Genomic DNA, 8,499 nt, shown 5'->3' on the forward strand with positions numbered 1-8,499 from the left:
ACCTACCTAACATGCACATCTTTGGACTGTGGGAGGAAACTGGAGCATCTGGAGGAAACCCACGCAGACACGGGGAGAACATGCAGTCTCCGCACAGACAGTGACCCAGCGGGGAATCGAACCTGTGACCCTGGAGCTGTGAAGTAACTGTGCTAACCACTATGCTACCGTGCTCAAATGATCAGTTTTTCTAGTAGTGACATTATCACTAGGCCCAAATTTATTTTATGCCAGCATGGCTCCGGAGGTTTGCCCACAGGAGATACTGGTGAATTGGTATGATGAGAATAAGGGCACAACATGGTGTATGGGAGGCATGGGTCAGCATGAATTGGCACCAAGTTGGCAGAGGGGCCATGGGGATCGGTAAGGGGCATGAATTGGTATTGGGTTGTGAGGTGCAATGGGGACTGGCCAGAGGGACATAGGGCAACATCAGGAGTGTGAGGACCACCAAGGTTAGCCTGGATGGCATGGGCAGTGTATGTGTCTGGGTCAAAGGCTAGAGAGCTATCTTTTGTTTAAATCTTTTCAACAAATAACTTTGATACAGTGCCAGAGCATAGAGGCAGGCCTTACGCCCAGCTCGCCTCCGCACTCGTTCCAGGGGTGCCAGACCTGACTTTAATCCAGCCCAATCCCCAGAACAAAAATCTGACCTTGTGGGCCTCTTTTTCCCAGATCAGGTTGGGAGAGTCAGGAAATATCCTGACCTGGAAATAAAAATCTGGGCCTTAGTCGCCAACTTATGTAAACAGTTATACTTATACTGTCTATTTAATTCCAAGGTAGCATTGAGTTTGGGGGGGTTTAGTGGATAACGTGTTAGAATTTCTGCCAGATACAAGGGCCAAGTGGTTTACGTTGCCACGGAGATGGGGTAAAAGAGGACCAAAAGATCCGTTGCAATCTATTGCAGGAACAGGTTGCAGGATTTCCTAAAAAACAAATCACTGAACATCACAATCAGTGTTCCAAGAATCTGAGAGAGAGAGTGGGGGTGAGGTGGGGGTAAGGGCAAAGCGCAGAGAGAAAGAGTCAGCCAGTTTCTAATATTCACCATGCAAGATGCGGTTGGGAGCAGGTACTCGAATTGAAGGGACCAAGTTTGTGAGGGTTTAAACCAAAGATTGGAAGATTTGCCTAGCTTTGGATCGAGGAAGCGTTTACTAAATCACTGTGAAAGTCAGTTCAAGGAGTTGAAAGTACCTGGCTGGAAAATTAAAAAAGAAATGAGAATAAGTTTGCACTTGTTCTTGGAGAATGAAGCATCCACCTAAGAGACAGAGTAATTTATAGCTCGGCAGATGAGTTTTTAGTCATTGTAAATGTTAATTTCTGTAGAAATTAAAAGATATTTTCTGTAGTTTAGAGAATATGTTGTCGACTGAAATTATGTTTAGTCAATGTTGCTTTTAGTTTCTTACAGTAAAAGCCTTAAAACTTGAAATCTTGTCATATGATCTTTCCAGCCAATTGCTTGAAATTCAATTTTTTTTAAATTGCTATTGGTCTTTATCGGGATCATAATGTTTCCACTCTTTTCGCTCACAATGTTATCCAGGATCTCACATGCTGCAGCCTTGACACATCACGGGCTGGATTCTCCGTTCCCCGATGCCGAAATTGCGTTCGACGAGGGGGCGGAGAATCCCTGATGACGCCAAAATCGGGGGGGGGGGGGGGGGCACCGCTTTCATGATGCTCCACCCCCTGAAAAGCCTGAGGCCCGCCCGCGATGCTCCATCCCTGACCGGCTGAGTTCTCGACGCCTTGGGACCCGTAGCACCGATCCCTGCGGGCAGGGGAGGCTTCATTCGGGGCTGGGGGCACTGTGGACGGGCGGTCCGGTCCATGGGTTGAATTCACTGTGAAGCACGGCGCAGCCACTGCAGGCTGTCGCCGTGCAAATACACGGCCACAGACCCGGAAATGCTCAGGGCTGTATCGGCAGCTCGAATTGGGTGCTTTACCCTGACTCCCTGCTATCCCCCAGCAAAACGACGAATCGGTGGCCGTTTTGTACCAGTTTTCCTGGCGTAAAACACCACCATTTTCATGCCAGCGTGGGGACTTAGTCTCCCAAACAGAGAATCCAGCCACACCTGTCCTGCGACCCTAATTAATTAAATTATTTCTCAAATTTTATGATGCTTTTTTCTATATTTTATGACATAACTAGCAAATTGTTTGTTATTTCAAACCTTAGGGTGTCCCAGTTTACTTCTCTCCTGTTAACTCTATTATATTTTGGTCTCTTTGTATCACCTTATATTAGGCCGTAACTTTCTCTTATTCAAGACGCAATTACCGGACAATCAACCTATCAGCTTCTTGCGACCTCACGGTTGTCGTTTTGTTCCCCCCATCGCTGATGAAATACTCACCACATACCCTTCTCCACTTGCAGCACGGCAGCACCACTTTCTGAAGGGTAAAAAGGTCAGGAAGCAAAAAGCAAAGGAGTAAACCCTTTCCCTCTGCACTGAGTTCTCACTTTGCTGAAAATTCCCAAATATTTTCACTCGGAATGTATCTCAAGCAGGTGATATATCTCCCAACTTATCATGCGCCTCTTACTGATCGTGCGCTTGCTGCAGGTTCTTTCTTACAATAATAATCATCTTTGTTATTGTTGCAATTAGGCTTACATTAGCACTGCAATGAAGTCACTGTGAAAAGCCCCTAGTTAACACATTCCGGCGCCTGTTCGGGTACACTGAAGGAGAATTCAGAATGTCCAATTCACCTAACAAGCACGTCTTTAGGGACTTGTGGGAGGAAACCCATGCAGACACGGGGAGTGCATGCAGGCTCCGCACAGTCAGTGACCCAAGTAGGGAGTCGAACCTGGGACCCTGTGGCTGCAAAACAACAGTGCTAACCACTGTGCTACCATACCGTAGAGCTGAGGTGAGCCACTGCAACTTCCTGCTGCAGTAATCAACACCTATGGAGACCCTGTTCAGGTAAAGGACTTTCAGCTGATTAGCACTGAGAACTGTCGCTCAGTCAGCTGGAGGAGCTATCGCAGGTTGTCGGAGTCAGAAGGTGAATGGTGCTAGAGCAGGGTGAGGACAGTGCTGCCAGAATGCAAGCACATAAGAATTAAGAGGAGCAAGAGGAGAATATAAGGCTCCTCGTTCCTGCTCTGCAGTTCAGTATGATCATGGCTCATCTTCTGCCATAACTCCACTTTTCTGTCTAATCCCCGTATCGTTTGATTAGGTGATCAAAGTTCTGCCTCTCTCAACCTTAAATCTATTCAATGGTGGAGCATCTACAACCCTCTGTTGTAGAAAATTCTAGATATTCACAACCATTGATGATTAATTTTCACCTCATCTCATTATTGATCTCTGAGTCCAGAAAGTGTGCCCTCAAGGTCTAGATTCCCCAGCCAGGGGGAACACCCTCTCATGTCTAACCTGTCAAATCACTTCAGAATCTTGTACATTTCAATGGGATCAGATGTCCTTCGTTTAAGCTCCAGGAAGTATAGGCTCCCTATCATCACATTATAATCCTTCCTTAGATATGAAATCCAAAATTGCACATGGTACCCCAGGTGTGATCCCACCAAAGCCATAAGTAATTGTAGTAAGCCTTCCTTTTAGGGGGTGGTTTCAGAGGCTGGTTTAGCACACTGGGCTAAATTGCTGGCTTTTAAAACAGACCAAGGCAGGCCAGCAGCACGGTTCAATTCCCATACCAGCCTCCCCGAACAGGCGCCGGAACGTGGCGACTAGGGGCTTTTCACAGTAACTTCATTGAAGCCTACTTGTGACAATAAGCGATTTTCATTTCATTTTATATTGTCGCAAGACTTTGGGCTAGTGTGCGGTCAATTCTAGGCCCACTTGACCTGGAGTCGCAACACAGGTGAAATTATATTTTATTTAAAATACTCGAGGTCCTTGATTGAGCCCAATAAACTACAGTCACCAGATTTCTAACTTCAAAACAAAAGTAACATTTTATTGAGTGCATGTTTATAATTAAATGGACAGAAAATTTAAAGGATGCTTGATGCATTGGAGTGACTTTCCAGTTAATGTCTTTCTGAAGATCAGGCTTTTGTTTTGGTACTTCTTCCTTTTATGTTTGAAGTGGTTTTCTCTGGCTAGGTTGTCTACCTTCTCTGCAGACTTAACATAATTTCAGGTTCACAGCAAAGGATGTGCCAGGCACTCACTGCTTTCAGAACTATAGAGCAGTTGCTTCACTACAGCAAGCAGAAGAGAGAGAGAGAAAGAGAGAGTGTTCCTTTCACTTCCAAGGTCAACACTTCTGCCCAGTTCTCTCATAAAGCATGACCGCAGGAACCAACCCCTGACTGTTGTCAGGCAGAATACTGTCACGGGTCAACCCACTGGTTGCCTGTTAATCAATCAAACCAACTTCCTCCAAAACCGGTTCCCAAGAATCTGGCTTCTCGTCTGCCCAACATGAAGCCTGGAAACACAGTTTCCTCAAAAGCAGGCTGTTTCAACTGAATCTTCTATTTAAAGACACATCCCATATGGCCAAAATAATAAACTAACATAAAAGAGATGGGAACAAATGAAGTAAGCAGAAAGGACTCAAAATAATATTCTGCTTTTCTATTCTTATTATCAAAATAAAAAATACTCCATCTGCCACCTTGTTGTTCTACTCACTTAACATGTCTATATCTCTTTGTAGCCTCTGTGTATCCTACTTACAGTTTATATTCTCATTTAGTTATATATCATCAGCAAACTTGGATACATTATTCACGGTCCCCGCGTCTAAGTCATCAATACAGGTTGTAAATAGCTGAGGGTCTGTCACTGATCCTTGTAGCACTCCATTAGTTACAACATGCAACAGGAAAGTGTCCTGTTATCTCCCCTCTCTTCATCCTGTCCATTAGCTAATCCCCCATTTCATTAACCCCAACATTATGTGCCTTTATTTTGCATGCTCTACTTCTGTGGCACTCTAAGGAATGCCTTTTGGAAATCTACAGTTACTGGCTCCCCTTTATCAACACGTTTAGTTACATCCTCAAGGACCATAAGACGTAGGAGCAGAAGTAGACCATTCGGCCCATCGAGTCGCACACAGAAACTCTAAATTTGTCAATCCCAATTTTTCCTTTTAAACTATGTTGACTCTAAATCTGCTCATCCCATGAGTTTTTAAGTGCGTTGTTTAGACTCCCTGAATAGTACATGCTGCAGTTTTCTGATTACTGATGTCAGGCTGACTGGATCGAACAACCTGGCCCACTGCTCCACTGCTGCACTTTCTTCCTTATGTGAAGCACCTGAGGAGATGGATCCACTACCTGCTGCAGCCAGAAGGCACCTCCCCAGAGATGCAGGCTGGATTTAACTCATGCCAGCCATGCACAGACCTGGGGCGGAATTCTCCGCAATGGCCGATGACGTTGTGAAACCCGGAGTGTTTCACGATGGCGTCGGAGGCCGCTTCTCGCCCCCTATTCTCTCCCCCCCCCCCCCCCCCCGGGGGAGGGGGGGGGCTAGGAGCGGCGTTGCGGAGAACTCGGCCGCCGGGCCTTGACGCTGGCGTCAAGGCGGCGCGCCGAGAATGACGCGGCCGGCAGCGCCTAATGACGTCAGCCGCACATGCGCAGGTTGGCCGGCTCCAACCCGCGCATGCGCGGTTGCCGTCTTCCCCTCCGCTGCCCCGCAAGACGTGGCAGCTTGATATTGCGGGGTGGCGGAGGGGAAAGAGTGCGTCTCTTGTAGACGCCGGCCTAATGATCGGTGGGCACCGATCGCGGGCCAGTCCCCTCCCGAGCACGGCCGTGGTGCTCAATCCCCTCTCCGCCCCCCACAGGCCCCAAACTCACCTTTCGTGTGCTGTTCATGCCGGCAGCGACCAGGTGCGGTTGCCGCCGGCGTGAACAGGTCGGGAACGGCAGGCCGCTCGGCCCATCTGGGCCGGAGAATCGCGGGTCGTGAAAAACAGCGACCCACGATTCTCCAAGCGGTGTGTCACAAAACACGACACGCCATTTTGGGGGGGGTGGGAGAATCGCGGGGGGTGCCAGAGTGGCCCTCCCGCGATTCTCCCACCCGGCCTGGGGAGCGGAGAATCGCTCCTCTGGGCTCCCTGCTCCACATGCAACCAGGCAATAGTGCCATTCGTGCAGGACTGTACACCCCTGTTATAGCAATAAGAAGCAGCATGAAGTTTATTTACACACTGCCGGCATCATTTTGAACAAAGTAAAGGGCAACACGATCCTCACGCCTGAAAACCAGTGCTATTGAAATTTTAGCTCAACATTTCTCTGCTAAGATGCAAGCCCCAGTTAATAATTTTCCAAATAAATGTGTTTGTTTACAAAACTGTAACAACGCATTGTCCCACAATTAGATCAGGTTTCAGGAAATGCCCATTATTTACCGGTATGTAGCCAGTGACAATTTTTTTCATATAAGTTTTGAGTACACAATTCATTTTTTTCCAATATAGGGGCAATTTAGCGTGGCCAATCCACCTACCCTGCACATCTTTGGGTTATGGGGGCAAAACCCACGCAAACACGGGGAGAATGTGCAAATTCCACACGGACCAAGAGGCGGAATCGAACCTGCGACCTCCGTGCCGTGAGGCAGCAGTGCTAACCACTGTGCCACAGTGCTTGCCTGCCATTGACAATTTAAACCAATAAGCCAACTTGATCTTGGTTCAGCAACTATGATTTGCTTCTTTAATTAACACGAAAGCAAGTTAACATTCCAGCTCATGACAGTCTGTTATGGGTTGTCAATGAGTAACTAGTACAGCATTCCTTAACTACAGGAACACATTGAAAGCTGCCTCTCTTGCCGGAGTTTGAACCAGCCCTAAACAACACTTACAAAGAGGCAAAGCTGTAAATCACGGGAGAATCAGGAAACTCCTATGTTCGTCCCTGTTGATGCTTTTCTGTGTACTACAGGGTGGATTTTGCAAGGCCCAACCTTGGGTGCAGCCTCTGCGTAATGAAAAACAGTGCACCTCTAATTCTTCTACAGTAGCATGGGGCTTTGTTAAATTTATCCTTCTATAATCTGTATGCTTTTTGGAAGAGTGACACGATTCATCAGGTAATGAAAGAAACACTGTGTGTCAAATACAGTAATTGTTAATTGGTTTGGATTTGCGCACGGTTTTGACACTTTTGCTGCCACATTTGGCCCTCGTGTGTGTCACAGGCCTGATTTTGATGTCCCCCTCCAGCAAGTTCCACCCTATTTGAAGGAGTAGCAGTGGCTGAAAAACCAAGTGTGATGACACAGGGGAAACAGAATGGCTGTTCTCTATATCTCTGACTCATCCTAAGGGACCTGCATCAGTACCTGGGGATGAGTGGTGCTGCACGCTTATTGCTCAGCGCTTTCTGAGATTGCACTTGCTGCATTTTTGCAGGGTCACACGATGGTGTAAAATATTGCTGACATAAGTGTCAACCTCTTCCGCCTGTGCTGTGCCACTAGTAGAGGGTATCTGGGTGAGCATCTGGAACAGGGGGCATCTGTGACGTTGGCAAATCAATCTGTTATTATCACCCTCAAAGAGAGTTGAACAGTACAGGCACTGGAATTTTGACCCTAAGATTTCAATTGTGGAGGAATGGATATTGAAAGCCGAGGCACAGTGAAAGGATCAATAACTCAGGCCTCCAGCATTATTACATCTTGTTCTCATGCCATGGGTGGTTCTGACTAGGCCACATTTACTTCCCATGTCTTTTGCCCCGAGGGCATTAAAGGTCAACCATGTATTGTGGAACAGCTGGTATTGGATTGCTGCCTCTTGAAGTCATTTGAAAGGATATTGGGCTGGTTTTCTGTCTTGCTGTGTTTGGAAATCACTCCTGCATCTTCTCTAAATTAATAAGTTGCTAAAATTACTAATACTAAATTACAAAGTCAGTCAAATTGAATGAAATAGCCAAGGAATTATACAGAGGGCCCGGGTCAAAATTTGAAAATGGGTAAAAATGGGTACATATGCATAATACAAAAAAAAGGGAACATACTTAGTAAATGATGTTGAACTGGATAGGGAATAGACTGAACACGATCAGGGAGTGATAGCAGATGCAGTACTTACTCTATTCAGCTATTGCAAAGCAGCAATCAATAAAGCAAACAGTGCTAAGCTATACTGCCAAATTAGGAAAGTATTAGTCTGAAACCATCATGTGAACCTGTTTAATACTCTACTCAGGCTGCACCTTGAGCACTGAGTTCATTTTGTAATCATTGAAACACAAGAGAAACGTCCAAGCTTTGGCTGTCGTGTCACAAGGCTGCTACTTAGCGTCACAGGATTGACTTGTGAGTAAAGATTAGGAAGAACCCACTCTTCGGTCTTGAAAAGTAGACTTTGAGAGGGCAGTGGGTAAGATCGCAAGAGGAATAGAAAAGGATTATTCCAGAGTAGTGCTTATTTTTACCAAGAGGACTTGTTTTCCCTTCCCTACCTTCATTGAGCACTTGAAGCGTCTGAGTG

This window comes from Scyliorhinus canicula, chromosome 20, assembly GCF_902713615.1.
Source record: "Scyliorhinus canicula chromosome 20, sScyCan1.1, whole genome shotgun sequence".
NCBI lineage: Eukaryota > Metazoa > Chordata > Chondrichthyes > Carcharhiniformes > Scyliorhinidae > Scyliorhinus > Scyliorhinus canicula.